Source organism: Bombina bombina, chromosome 5, assembly GCF_027579735.1.
Source record: "Bombina bombina isolate aBomBom1 chromosome 5, aBomBom1.pri, whole genome shotgun sequence".
Classification (NCBI taxonomy): Eukaryota; Metazoa; Chordata; class Amphibia; order Anura; family Bombinatoridae; genus Bombina; species Bombina bombina.
Window position 1 is genome coordinate 290,661,999 of NC_069503.1, and position 14,481 is coordinate 290,676,479.

The following is a 14,481-nucleotide window of genomic DNA, read 5'->3' on the forward strand; positions in this document are numbered from 1 at the left end:
AAAGGTGGAAATACATAAGCCAGGAAGAACGACCAGGGTACTGCTAGAGCATCTATCAGTACTGCCTGAGGGTCCCTGGACCTGGATCCGTAAAAAAGGAAGTTTGGCGTTCTGACGAGATGCCATCTGATCCAATTCTGGTGTGCCTCATAGCTGAACCAGTTGAGCAAACACCTCCGGATGGAGCTCCCACTCCCCCGGATGAAAAGTCTGACGACTTAGAAAATCTGTCTCCCAGTTCTCTACCCCTGGGATATAGATTGCTGAAAGATGGCAAGAGTGAGTCTCTGCCCATCGGATTATCCTGGAAACTTCTATCATCGCCAAGGAACTCCTTGTTCCCCCCTGATGATTGATATAAGCTACAGTCATGATGTTGTCCGACTGAAACCTGATGAATCCGGCTGAAGCCAGCTGAGGCCACGCCTGAAGAGCATTGAATATCGCTCTTAATTCCAGAATATTTATCGGTAGGAGGGCCTCCTCCTGAGTCCACAAACCCTGTGCTTTCAGGGAATTCCAGACTGCACCCCAGCCCAGGAGGCTGGCGTCCGTCGTCACAATAACCCACGCTGGCCTGCGGAAACACATTCCCCTGGACAGGTGATCCTGTGACAACCACCAAAGAAGAGAGTCTCTGGTCTCTTGATCCAGATTTATCTGAGGAGACAAATCTGCATAATCCCCATTCCACTGTTTGAGCATGCATAGTTGCAGTGGTCTGAGATGCAAGCGAGCAAAAGGAACTATGTCCATTGCCGCTACCATAAGTCCGATTACCTCCATATACTGAGCCACTGACGGCCGAGGAATGGAAGGAAGAGCTCGGCAGGTGGTTAAAATCTTTGATTTACTGACATCCGTCGCAAAAATTTTCATGTCCACCGAATCTATCAGAGCTCCCAGGAATGGAACTCTTGTGAGAGGAATAAAGGAACTCTTATTCACGTTCACCTTCCACCCATGAGATCTTAGAAAGGCCAACACTAAGTCCGTGTGAGACTTGGCAAGTTGGAAAGTCGACGCTTGAATTAAGATGTCGTCTAGATAAGGCGCCACTGCTATGCCCCGCGGCCTTAGGACCGCCAGAAGGGATCCTAGCACCTTTGTGAAGATTCTTCGCGCCGTGGCCAACCCGAAGGGAAGAGCCACAAACTGGTAATGCCTGTCCAGAAAGGCAAACCTGAGGAACTGGTGATGATCTTTGTGGATAGGAATGTGTAGATACGCATCCTTTAGATCCACGGTAGTCATATATTGACCCTCCTGGATCATAGGTAAAATAGTCCGAATGGTCTCCATCTTGAAGGATGGAACTCTTAGGAATTGGTTTAGGATCTTGAGATCTAGAATTGGTCTGAAGGTTCCTTCTTTTTTGGGAACCACAAACAGATTGGAGTAGAAACCTTGCCCCTGTTCTGCTTTTGGAACTGGGTAGATCACTCCCATGGTAAAAAGATCTTCTACACAGCGTAAGAACGCCTCTCTTTTTGTCTGGTTTACAGACAATTGAGAAAGATGGAATCTCCCCCTTGGAGGAGAATCTTTGAAATCTAGGAGATACCCCTGGGTTTCAATTTCTACGGCCCAGGAGTCCTGAACGTCTCTTGCCCAGGCCTGAGCAAAGAGAGAGAGTCTGCCCCCTACTAGATCCGGTCCTGGATCGGGGGCTACCCCTTCATGCTGTCTTAGTGGCAGCAGCAGGCTTTTTGGCCTGTTTACTCTTGTTCCAAGCCTGGTTAGGTCTCCAGGTTGGCTTGGATTGAGCAAAGTTCCCCTCTTGCTTTGCACCCGGGGAAGAGGAAGCGGGACCACCCTTGAAGTTTCGAAAGGAAAGAAAATTATTTTGTTTGGTCCTTGTCTTATTTGACTTATCTTGAAGGAGGGCATGACCCTTTCCTCCAGTGATGTCTGAAATGATATCTTTCAGTGCAGGCCCGAATAGGGTCTTACCTTTGAAAGGGATGGTCAAAAGCTTAGATTTAGAGGACACATCGGCCGACCAGGATTTAAGCCATAACGCTCTATGCGCTAAAATGGCAAAACCTGAATTCTTTGCTGCTAATTTAGCAAGATGAAAAGCGGCGTCTGTAATAAAAGAATTAGCTAACTTAAGAGCCTTAATTCTGTCCAGAATATTATCTAGTGGGGTCTCCATCTGAAGAGTCTCTTCTAGAACCTCAAACCAAAATGCAGCTGCAGTGGTTACAGGAACAATGCACGCTATAGGTTGAGGAAGAAAACCTTGATGAACAAAAATTTTCTTTAGGAGACCCTCTAATTTTTTATCCATAGGATCAATGAAAGCACAACTGTCTTCAATAGGTATAGTTGGACGCTTAGCTAGAGTAGAAATAGCTCCCTCCACCTTAGGGACCATCTGCCATGAGTCCTTTATGGTGTCAGATATGGGAAACATTTTCTTAAAAACAGGAGGGGGAGCGAACGGAATACCTGGTCCATCCCACTCCTTAGTAACAATGTCCGAAATCCTCTTAGGAACCGGAAAAACATCAGTGTAAACAGGAACCTCTAAATATTTGTCCATTTTACACAATTTCTCTGGAACCACAATAGGGTCACAATCATCCAGAGTCGCTAAAACCTCCCTGAGCAATAAACAGAGGTGCTCTAGCTTAAATTTAAATGCCGTCATATCTGAATCAGTCTGAGGGAACATCTTTCCAGAGTCAGAAATCTCTCCCTCAGATAGCAAATCCCTCATCCCTACTTCAGAACATTGTGAGTGAATATCGGAACGGCTACTAAAGCGTCAGAAGGCTCAGCATTTTATCTTAACCCAGAGCTACTGCGCTTCCCTTGCAACCCTGGCAGCTTAGATAAAACCTCTGTGAGGGTAGTATTCATAACTGAGGCCATATCTTGCAAGGTGAAAGAATTAGACGCACTAGAAGTACTTGGCGTCGCTTGTGCGGGCGTTACTGGTTGTGACACTTGGGGAGAACTAGATGGCAAAACCTGATTATCTTCTGTCTGAGAATCATCTAATGCCAAACCTTTATAAGTCAAAATATGCTGTTTGCAATTTATAGACATATCAGTACAAGTGGGACACATTCTAAGAGGGGTTCCACAATGGCTTCTAAACAAATTGAACAATGAGTTTCCTCAATGTCAGACATGTTTAACAGGCTAGTAATGAGGCAAGCAAGCTTGGAAAACACTTTATTTAATGAAAAAAATACAATTTGCAAAAACGGTACTGTGCCTTTAAGAGAAAAAAAGGCATACACAAACTGCAAAACTGCTTAAAATAACTCAAAAATTTCCAAAATTTTTACAGTATACCTCTCAAGCTTTAGTAAGATTGCACCACAAATATTAAGGCAATTAACCCTTAAATGAGAAAACCGGATTAAAAAGAGTTAAAAACCCGGTAAAACCCTTGTCAGTACCCTGCCACAGCACTGCTGTGGCGCCTACCTGCCCTCAAGGATCAAAAATGTGGAAATGAAGCTTCGATTAGGACCTTAGAAGTGCTCCAGGACCCTTCTGTTGTGGCTTGCTGCTTGCCTATGCAAAATAAATGCGCCACTGAGGCGCGAAAATAGGCCCCGCCCCTCTCTACCCGATGTTGCTGGGGCCTGCACAGAAAGTTACAAAACGATCCTTGAGCCATGTGGGTTTTAAAAAAAAAACAAATAAGCCAAGTGAACCCTCCAAACAGAAGTCCCAAATAAAATAAACATAGTACTCCCAGACACACAAACGTTTGTTCCTAATATAACATACAAACTGAGTGCCCATAAAATTAGCCCTATATGCAAGCTAGTAATACCCTTCTAACACTAGAATTACTGCTTACCCTTCCCCTAATGGGGATACTTTCAGCCTTTCTGTAGTTATCCAAGTCTCTGCAGAAAAAAAGGGCTGAACATACCTCATTGCTGTATAGCAAGAACCGTTCCTCACACTGAAGTTTTCCTGTACTCCTCAGCTTCTGTGGGAACAGTAGTGGAACTTAGTTACAAATGCTAAGATCATCATCCTCCAGGCAGAAATCTTCATCTATGTCCTGCCTGAGAGTAAATAGTACAACACCGGTACCATTTAAAAATAACAAACACTTGATTGAAGATAAAATAAAACTAACATTTTAACACCTCTTCTCTTTACCCTTCCTGCTTAGAGCCAGCAAAGAGAATGACTGGGGGTGGAGTTAAGGGGGGAGCTATATAGACAGCTCTGCTGTGGTGCTCTCTTTGCTACTTCTTGTCAGGAAGGACAATATCCCACAAGTTAGGATGAATCCGTGGACTCGGTACATCTTGCAAAAGAAAGAAGACCCAATTGTAGGCATCTTCTATAACCACATATAAGATCCTGAAAGCAACCCCATCTCAAAAGAGGACGGTATTGGCAAGCAAGATCTTAGAATCCTAGTGAAATCCAAATCACAATTCAAGTTACAGGATGGTTTGTTAGAACCTCCAAAACTAGCATCCAGCAATGGGTGGTACCTACAAAGTTTAGAGGTTTCATGCTTCAACATGCCCATGATGCTCCCACATCTGGCCATCAGGCTGCCAAATTAACGTATGAAATATTGCGTGATTACGTCTTTTGGCCACACATGTTAAAAAAATGTTCACACCTACTGTCAAGGATGTTTAATCTGTCCACAGTTCCAACCCACTGCACCAACACATAGAGCGCCATTGCAGAAAAGGGGGATGTAATGCCATGGTCAGATATACAAATTGATTTTATTGGTCCAGTAACAAAGTCATCAATAGGTAACAAATACATGTTGACAGTAACATGCCTGTTCACTAAATGGGTAGAGTGCATCACCAGTGCAACTAACAATAGTGCTGAAACATGCACAGCATTGCTCATCAACCACGTGTTTTCCAGATTTGGTTTACCCCACAGAATTGAATCCAATCGGGGAACCCACTTCACTAGCGAAGTGAAGACAAAAATGTGGAAAATACTAGGGGTCAAAAGAAAGCTCCATATTGCATATAGAACTGCCTCAAGTGGTGGTGTAGAATGTTTCAACCAGTCCATTGTGAAAATCCTCAAAAAGTTTGTGAGTGAAACAGATAAAGATTGGGATGTAAAATTACCTCTAGTCCTAATGGCATTAAGAGCAACTCCAAGTAGTGCTACCAAGATGTCACCTTTTGAATTGATGACGGGTAGAAGAATGGAGGAGAACCTGTGGAGAACCTAAGGAAACACCTACAATATGCCTTTGCTCAAAGGAACATAGAAAAGGCCACAGCTGCCACTAAAACCTATTATGATCTCAAAACATCCAAAAAGGAATATGAAATAAATGATAAAGTTTATCTTTATAACTTTCTAAGAGATCAGGTTAAGGAGAAGAAATTTCATCCATCCTGGAACGGTCCTTTTGCCGTTACTGACAAAATATCTCCAGTCGTCTATAAAATTAGGATACCTAAAAATGATACTTTTATGGATAAATGGGTCCATATCAATCAGTTGCAAGTGTGCCATCTTAGATCCCAACTACAAGTCATAGAGGGAGAATGAAGTGTCATATCCCCAGATGCACTAAAGAAATATTATAGTTTAAAGATGCCTAACTAATGAGCATGAGGACTCGAAAAATAACAGACTCTCTTCATAGAAGACTGTCTATGATGCATACTGTCAATACACTCACCAAGTACCACTGACTTTAAGTCAATTCAAATACATGTGTCCTACATCTATTTAAAACTGGAAGGGGGAATTATGTCAGGGTATCTGTGAGTAACATTAAATAAACTACAGATGTATCGTAGAATCTAATATTTCATTTTTTTTTAGCTAAAACCTAATTTGATATGAATTGGTCTCATAACAGACCAGCCCACATCCCTTTTTCCTGATTAACAGAACATCTGAGAACAAAGGAATTGCTTTCAAAGATTTCCTGCCTAAGGTGTGAAGTTAAAGTTCCTATCTGATCACAAGCCAGAATGTCCCAATTATCCATTTCAAAGGAGGCCTGGGTAAATAATTTTTCCGTATCTAAAAAAAACCAGTCGCTCCATCTGCAAGAATAAGGGAATATACAAACTTACTCAAAGGATACAGCTGTCCTCATCCAAGTGTTAAATTACCCCTGCTGTGTTGGATACACATCTGCACCGAGCCAAGCAGAAATGCATATTGTATTGTAACTAAAATTAATTTTTAACATACAAACTTGTATAATTTAAAATATTGTATAAAAATGTGTATTTGTGGACCTAAGAAGCAGTGCATAGCAGCAGCATGTTGGATAAATATTTACTGAATTTAATAAGTAGCTATACAGTCAATTTAAAATGTCAAATCTGTTTTAAAATTAATAACCTATTCTTCTATTTATTTTCAGACATCTGACAAGTACATGTGTGGTTGTCCCATAAATTGTGTCATATGTTTTTTTTTGGGGAGGGCACTCAGCAAGATGTGAAATATGCTGTGTTTGTATTAATCTGGGAAAATAATCAAATACAACTTTAAATGCATTTTAAAATAATACTAGTATGATACTAAAAACACACTCATGTCTGGTGTCTATGAATGCATACTAGATTATCTTAGATGGGACAGATATATGACCAGACAGATTTATTAATATAAAGAAATAGTGTATTTGATAAACATATTTTTAGATAGTTAAACTTCAGCAATATTTGATGGTAAAACTGTATTTCTGGTTGTCTGCTGCCACCTATAGATCAGAGATGGTATCGCAGCCCAAAGATAAATGGCTACTCAGGGAGGCGTCTCCCAAATAACCAAGAGGTGCTCAGCTCAAGGGGCCTATCACAAGACAAGCTTCCGTGGTGCATTTCCAATTTCACCAATGATTAGAATAAAAAGGGGTGGGGTATATCAGGTGATATAACCCCATGCAAGAGAGAAAAAACTAAATTTATGCTTACCTGATAAATGTATTTCTCCTGTGGTGTATCCAGTCCACGGGTTCATCCATTACTTGTGGGATATTCTCCTTCCCAACAGGAAGTTGCAAGAGGACACCCACAGCAGAGCTGTCTATATAGCTCCTCCCCTAACTGCCACCCCAGTCATTCGACCGAAGACAAGCAAGAAAAAAGGAGAAACTATAGGGTGCAGTGGTGACTGTAGTTTAAAAATAAAAAACACCTGCCTTAAAATGACAGGGCGGGCCGTGGACTGCATACACCACAAGAGAAATAAATTTATCAGGTAAGCATAAATTTTATTTTCTCTTGTAAAGGTGTATCCAGTCCACGGGTTCATCCATTACTTGTGGGATACCAATACCAAAGCTTCAGGACACGGATGAAGGGAGGGACAAGGCAGGAACTTAAACGGAAGGCACCACTGCCTGTAAGACCTTTCTCCCAAAAATAGCCTCCGAAGAAGCAAAAGTATCGAATTTGTAGAATTTAGAAAAAGTTTGAAACGAAGACCAAGTCGCCGCCTTACAAATCTGTTCAACAGAGGCCTCATTTTTAAAAGCCCATGTGGAAGCCACCGCTCTAGTGGAATGAGCTGTAATTCTTTCAGGAGGCTGCTGGCCAGCAGTCTCATAAGCTAAGCGGATTATGCTTCTCAGCCAAAAAGAAAGAGAAGTTGCCGAAGCCCTTTGGCCTCTCCTCTGTCCAGAGTAGACAACAATCAAAGCAGAAGTTTGACGAAAATCCTTCGTAGCTTGTAAATAAAACTTTAAAGCACGAACCACATCAAGATTGTGTAAAAGACGTTCCTTCTTTGAGGAAGGATTAGGACATAATGAAGGAACAACAATCTCCTGATTGATGTTCTTATTAGATACTACCTTAGGAAGAAACCCAGGTTTGGTACGCAAAACTACCTTATCTGTATGGAAAATCAGATAAGGGGAATCACACTATAAAGCAGATAACTCCGAAACTCTTCGAGCCGAGGAGATAGCTACTAGGAACAGAACTTTCCAAGATAAAAATTTAATATCTATGGAATGCAAAGGTTCAAACGGAACCCCTTGAAGAACTTTAAGAACTAAATTTAAACTCCATGGCGGAGCAACAGGTTTAAACACAGGCTTAATTCTAACTAAAGCCTGACAAAACGCCTGAACGTCTGAAACCTCAGCCAGACGTTTGTGCAAAAGAATAGACAGAGCAGAAATCTGTCCCTTTAAGGAACTAGCAGACAAACCTTTCTCCAATCCCTCTTGGAGAAAGGATAAGATTCTAGGAATCCTGACTTTACTCCATGAGTAACCCTTGGATTCACACCAATGAAGATATTTGCACCATATATTATGATAGATTTTCCTGGTGACAGGCTTTCAAGCCTGAATTAAGGTATCAATGACCGACTCGGAAAAACCACGCTTTGATAGAATCAAGCGTTCAATCTCCAAGCAGTCAGACGCAGAGAAATTAGATTTGGATGTTTGAAAGGACCTTGAAGTAGAAGATCCTGCCTCAGCGGCAGAGTCCATGGTGGAAAGGATGACATGTCCACCAGATATGCATACCAAGTCCTGCGTGGCCACGCAGGAGCTATCAAAATCACCGAAGCTCTCTCCTGCTTGATCTTGGCAATCAGACGAGGGAGCAGAGGAAACGGTGGAAATACATAAGCCAGGCTGAAGGACCAGGGCACTGCTAGAGCATCTATCAGCGCTGCTTGGGATCCCTGGACCTGGACCCGTAACGAGGAAGCTTGGCGTTCTGACGAGACGCCATGAGATCCAGTTCTGGTTTGCCCCATAGTTGAATCAACTGGGCAAATACCTCCGGATGGAGCTCCCACTCCCCCGGAAGAAAAGTCTGCCGACTTAGGAAATCCGCCTCCCAGTTCTCTACTCCTGGGATATGGATAGCTGAGAGATGGCAAGAGTGAACCTCTGCCCATAGAATTATCTTTGAAACCTCCAACATCACCAGGGGGCTCCTTGTACCCACCTGATGGTTGATATAGGCTACAGTCGTGATGTTGTCCGACTGAAATCTGATGAACCTGACCGCAGCTAGCTGAGGCCAAGCCTGAAGAGCATTGAATATCGCTCTTAGTTCCAGAATGTTTATCGGAAGGAGGGCTTCCTCCTGAGTCCAAGAACCCTGAGCCTTCAGGGAGTTCCAGACTGCGCCCCAGCTCAGAAGGCTGGCATCTGTCATCACTATAGTCCATTCTGGCCTGCGGAAGCTCATTCCCCTGGACAGATGGACCCGAGATAGCCACCAGAGAAGAGAATCCCTGGTCTCTTGATCCAGATTTAGCAGAGGGGACAAATCTGTGTAATCCCCATTCCACTGATTGAGCATGCAGAGTTGCAGTGGTCTGAGATGTAGGCGGGCAAACAGAACTATGTCCATTGCCGCTATCATTAAGCCGATTACTTCCATACACTGAGCCACTGACGGCTGAGAAGTGGAATGAAGAGCACGGCAGGAAGTTAGAAGCTTTGACAACCTGACCTCTGTCAGAAAAATCTTAATTTCTACTGAATCTATCAGAGTTCATAGGAAGGAAACTCTTGTGAGAGGGGAGAGAGAACTCTTTTCTTCGTTCACCTTCCACCCATGAGACCTCAAGAATGCCAGAACAATGTCCGTATGGGACTTGGCGATTTGAAAATTCGACGCCTGTATCAGAATGTCGTCTAGGTAAGGAGCCACCACTATGCCTCGTGGCCTTAGAACCGCCAGTAGGGACCCCAGAACCTTCGTAAAGATTCTTGGTGCCGTAGCTAACCCAAAGGGAAGAGCCACAAACTGGTAATGCATGTCTAGGAAGGCAAACCTGAGAAACCGATGATGATCTCTGTGTATCGGAATGTGGAGATAAGCATCCTTTAAGTCCACGGTAGTCATATATTGACCCTCCTAGATCATAGGTAGGATGGTTCGAATAGTCTCCATCTTGAAGGATGGGACCCTGAGAAATTTGTTTAGGATCTTGAGATCCAAGATTGGTCTGAAAGTTCCCTCTTTTTTGGGAACTATAAACAGATTTGAATAGAATCCTTGCCCCTGTTCCTCCCTTGGAACTGGGTGGATCACTCCCATAACCAGAAGGTCTTGAACACAACGTAAGAATGCCTCTCTCTTTATATGGTTTGCAGAGAATTGTGAGAGATGAAATCTCCCCTTTGGAGATGAGGCTTTGAAATCCAGAAGATATCCCTGGGAAACAATCTCCAGAGCCCAGGGATCCTGGACGTCTCTTGCCCAAGCCTGGGCGAAGAGAGAAAGTCTGTCCCGGATCGGGGGCTACTCCTTCATGCTGTCTTAGAGGCAGCAGCAGGTTTTTTGGCCTGCTTTCCCTTGTTCCAAGCTTGGTTAGGTCTCCAGACTGGCTTGGACTGGGCAAAATTTCCTTCTTGTTTTGCAGTAGAGGAAGTTGAAGCTGCGCCACTCTTGAAGTTTCGAAAGGAACGAAAATTAGTCTGTTTGGTCCTTAATTTGTTGGACCTATCCTGGGGAATAGGGTCTGCCCTTTGAAGGGGATGTTGAGAAGCTTAGACTTTGAAGTAACGTCAGCTGACCAGGATTTAAGCCATAGCGCCCTACGCGCCTGAATGGCAAAACCTGAATTCTTAGCTGTTAGCTTTGTTAAATGAAAAACGGCGTCAGAAATAAATGAATTGGCTAACTTAAGAGCTTTAAGCCTGTCTAGGATATCATCCAATGGGGTCTCCACCTGTAGAGCCTCTTCAAGAGACTCTAACCAGAAAGCCACTGCAGCAGTGACTGGGGCAATGCATGCAAGAGGCTGGAGAATAAAACCTTGTTGTATAAAGATTTTCTTAAGGAAACCCTCTAATTTTTTATCCATTGGATCTAGGAAAGCACAACTGTCCTCGATGGGGATAGTTGTACGCCTAGCTAGGGTAGAGACTGCTCCCTCCACCTTAGGGACCGTCTGCCACGAGTCCTGTGTAGCGGCATCTATGGGAAACATCTTTTTAAAAGCAGGAGGGGGAGAGAACGGTACACCTGGTCTATCCCATTCCTTAGTAATAATTTCTGAAAACCTCTTTGGGATTGGAAAAACATCAGTGTAAACAGGCACTGCAAAGTATTTGTCCATTTTACACAATTTCCCTGGGACTACAATGGTGTCACAGTCATCCAGAGTTGCTAAAACCTCCCTGAGCAACAAGCGGAGGTGTTCAAGCTTAAATTTAAATGCTGTCATTTCAGAGTCAGACTGAAGTAACGCCTTCCCTGACTCAGAAATGTCACCCACAGATAGAAGCTCTCCTGCTTCGGCTTCTGTACATTGTGAGGGTATATCAGACATAGCTACTAAAGCGTCAGAAAGCTCTGTAATTGTTCTAGCCCCAGAGCTGTCTCGCTTTCCTTGTAACCATGGCAGTTTGGACAATACTTCTGTCAGAGTATGATTCATAACTGCCGCCATATCTTGTAAGGTAAACGCATTGGACGCGCCAGATGTACTTGGCGTCACTTGCGCGGGAGATATAGGTTCTGACACATTGGGAGAGCTAGGTGGTTTAACCTCCCTTTTGTCAGTCTGAGAAACCTCTCGTGATAAATCTTTAAAACCCATAATATGGTCTTTATAACTTATAGAAAGGTCAGTGCATTTGGTACACACAATGGCTTCTAAACATAATGAACAAGGAGTTTCCTCTATGTCAGACATGTTTAACAGACTAGTAATGAGACCAGCAAGCTTGGAAAACACTTTAATAAATGTGAAAAAGCAATTAAACAAAAACGGTACTGTGCCTTTAAGAGAAAAAAACTACCACATAAACTGCAAAACAGTGTTAAAAAGTAGTAAACTCTACAAAATTTTACAGTGTGTATAAGAGACTAAAGCAGCATTGCACCCACTTGCAAATGGATGATTAACCCCTTAGGCCCCAAACCGGATTAGAAAAACGGTAAAACCATTAAAAAACAGTCAAACACACTGCCACAGCTCTGCTGTGGCTCCTACCTGCCCTTAAACACGATTTTTGCAGGAAAAAAACCCTCTATAGTGGTCCTAGATGCCAGAGGACTCCTTTAGGGAAGCTGGATGTCTCAGTCTGAATATCAACTGCGCATAAAGTGCGCAAAAATAGGCCCCTCCCACCATGCATTCAATGTCAGAGGGCCTTAAAAAAGTACTCCTAGGAGTAATCTAACAAGCCATGTGGAAAACTAGGCCCCAAATAAAGATTTATCACCCTCAGCGAAAAAAAGTTTTTTCTGTAAGTTATGCAAACGTTTTTACACTAAGTAATATGAGAGTTAACATGAATATTACCCTTATCTTGTAAGCATGATCCCAGTCGTTGTTAAATCACTGTATCAGGCTTACCTCAAATATATCAGGCACTGTCAGCATTTTCTAGACCTTATCATCTCTCTAGAAAAATATATACTGAACATACCTCAAAGCAGGTGATCTGCAAACCGTCCCCCCAACTGAAGTTTTCTTTCCATACTCTTCAGTTATGTGTGAGAACAGCAATGGACCTTAGTTACAAACCACTAAGATCATCAACCTCCAGGCAGATTCTTCTTCCAATTTCTGCCTGAGAGTAAAACAGTACAACGCCGGTACCGTTTAAAAATAACAAACTCTTGATTGAAGGTAAAAACTACACTAAGTCACCACATATCTCTTGATACTTCCTTTCTTGTTGAGAGTTGCAAGAGAATAACTGGGGGTGGCAGTTAGGAGAGGAGCTATATAGACAGCTCTGCTGTGGGTGTCCTCTTGCAACTTCCTGTTGGGAAGGAGAATATCCCACAAGTAATGGATGAACCCGTGGACTGGATACACCTTTACAAGAGAAAAGGGATTAGTCTTTGCTGCTGAATTTTTGACTGAAACTGTTGCCTTGGAAGCCAGTCTCTCTAAAGCAACTCTGGGCTAATTTTTATCCATCTTGCAAAAATACCTCTTTTAATTTATGAGGTGAAATTGGACTTATTGGAGAAACTCTGGAAGCTAAAACATTGATTTGGTTATTTGGGTAAAGTATAAAAAACTGTTAAGTATATATAATATTTAAATCAAAGGCATTCTAAGGAAATAGATTACAGCTGGTAAATTTAAAAGAGCACAATTTGTATTTTAAGCTCATGTTCATAGTCCTGTGTTGTTTAACTAGTCATATTTAGTGCTAAGTAATTCATATTTGCAACTGTATATATATTTTAGAACTTGCCTTAATTGTAGCTAAAATAAGATTTATTTCAGCTCAGGTAACTTGGCATAAAAATTGGCTGTTAAAGTATCTTGTTATATTGTTTAAAGGGACACTGAACCCAAATTTTTTCTTTCGTGATTCAGATAGAGCATGCATTTTTAAGCAACTTTCTAATTTACTCCTATTATCAATTTTTCTTCGTTCTCTTGTTATCTTTATTTGAAAAAGAAGGCATCTAAGCTATTTTTTAGTTCAGAACCCTGGATAGCACTTGTTTATTGGTCGGATAAATTAATCCACCAATTAGCAAGAACAACCCAGGTTGTTCACCAAAAATGGGCCGGCATCTAAACTTACATTCTTGCTTTTCAAATAAAGATTCCAAGAGAATGAAGAAAATTTGATAATAGGAGTAAATTAGAAAGTTCCTTAAAATTGCATGCTCTATCTGAATCAGGAAAGAAAAAATTTGGGTTCAGTGTCCCTTTAACTAGGCACTGTGAAAGTTAGCGATCCATACTCTGGTATTTTATTGTGGTATTTTAATGCGATTCATTGTGAGTAAGGTTAATTTTAAAGGTATATGTTGTTTTATGATCTTTGTAAAGAATATTATAACAGCATAAGTGTGTATCAATTGATTCATAATCTGGTTTCTATAAATATAATCAATGTGTTTCTAACTTTAACGTATCGTAAAGAATTTAGGAATAAAATATTGATTTTAATTGTTTCGTATATGCATTTTAATTGGGGGTTATTTTAAAGAATAATTATTAAATAAATTGTATTATAACCCGGCCATATACTGACAATTTTCACATGTGATGGCTTGTGGACTCACCATCTGATGAAAGAAATACTTCATCTGTTTCAAATTAAAATAAACAGCTATAACTACCCTTTTTAATATTTTTTTTTTAATTAGCATGTATAGTAGTGCTTCTTCATATGCATGCTAGGAAAATGTTGGAAAATGTTGAGTTTAATATCCCTTTAAGAATCTAGACCTTCCCTAATTATTAGATTACAATAAACAAATATTTCTGAACAACAAACACTCTTATTTAGTTTGATAATTAACTTTCTGTATCCTCACTGGCACATCCTTCGTGGAACACTGTAGAAAGCTGATAAGTTAATGTTCCTACAAAATAAACTCTAGACCAGGGGTTGGCAAAATACAGCTTGAGGGGCCAACACATACCCCACCGTCTTACTTTGTACAGCTACAAACTAAGAATGTTTTTTCATTTATTCTTTAAAGGCTTGGAAATCAAAAACAAAAGAATATTATATTGTGACACATACAAATTCTAATTTCAGTGTCCAGAAATAAAGGGGTCAATCACAATTCT

The 14,481-nt window shown here is 41.5% G+C and overlaps 1 protein-coding gene across 2 annotated transcripts in view; it reads right to left on the reverse strand.

Annotated features, from left to right (window-relative positions):
• Positions 1–14,481, reverse strand: part of LOC128660276 (1-aminocyclopropane-1-carboxylate synthase-like protein 1) — a 526,308-nt gene that overhangs the window by 381,669 nt on the left and 130,158 nt on the right. The gene's annotated exons all lie outside the window — the stretch shown is intronic.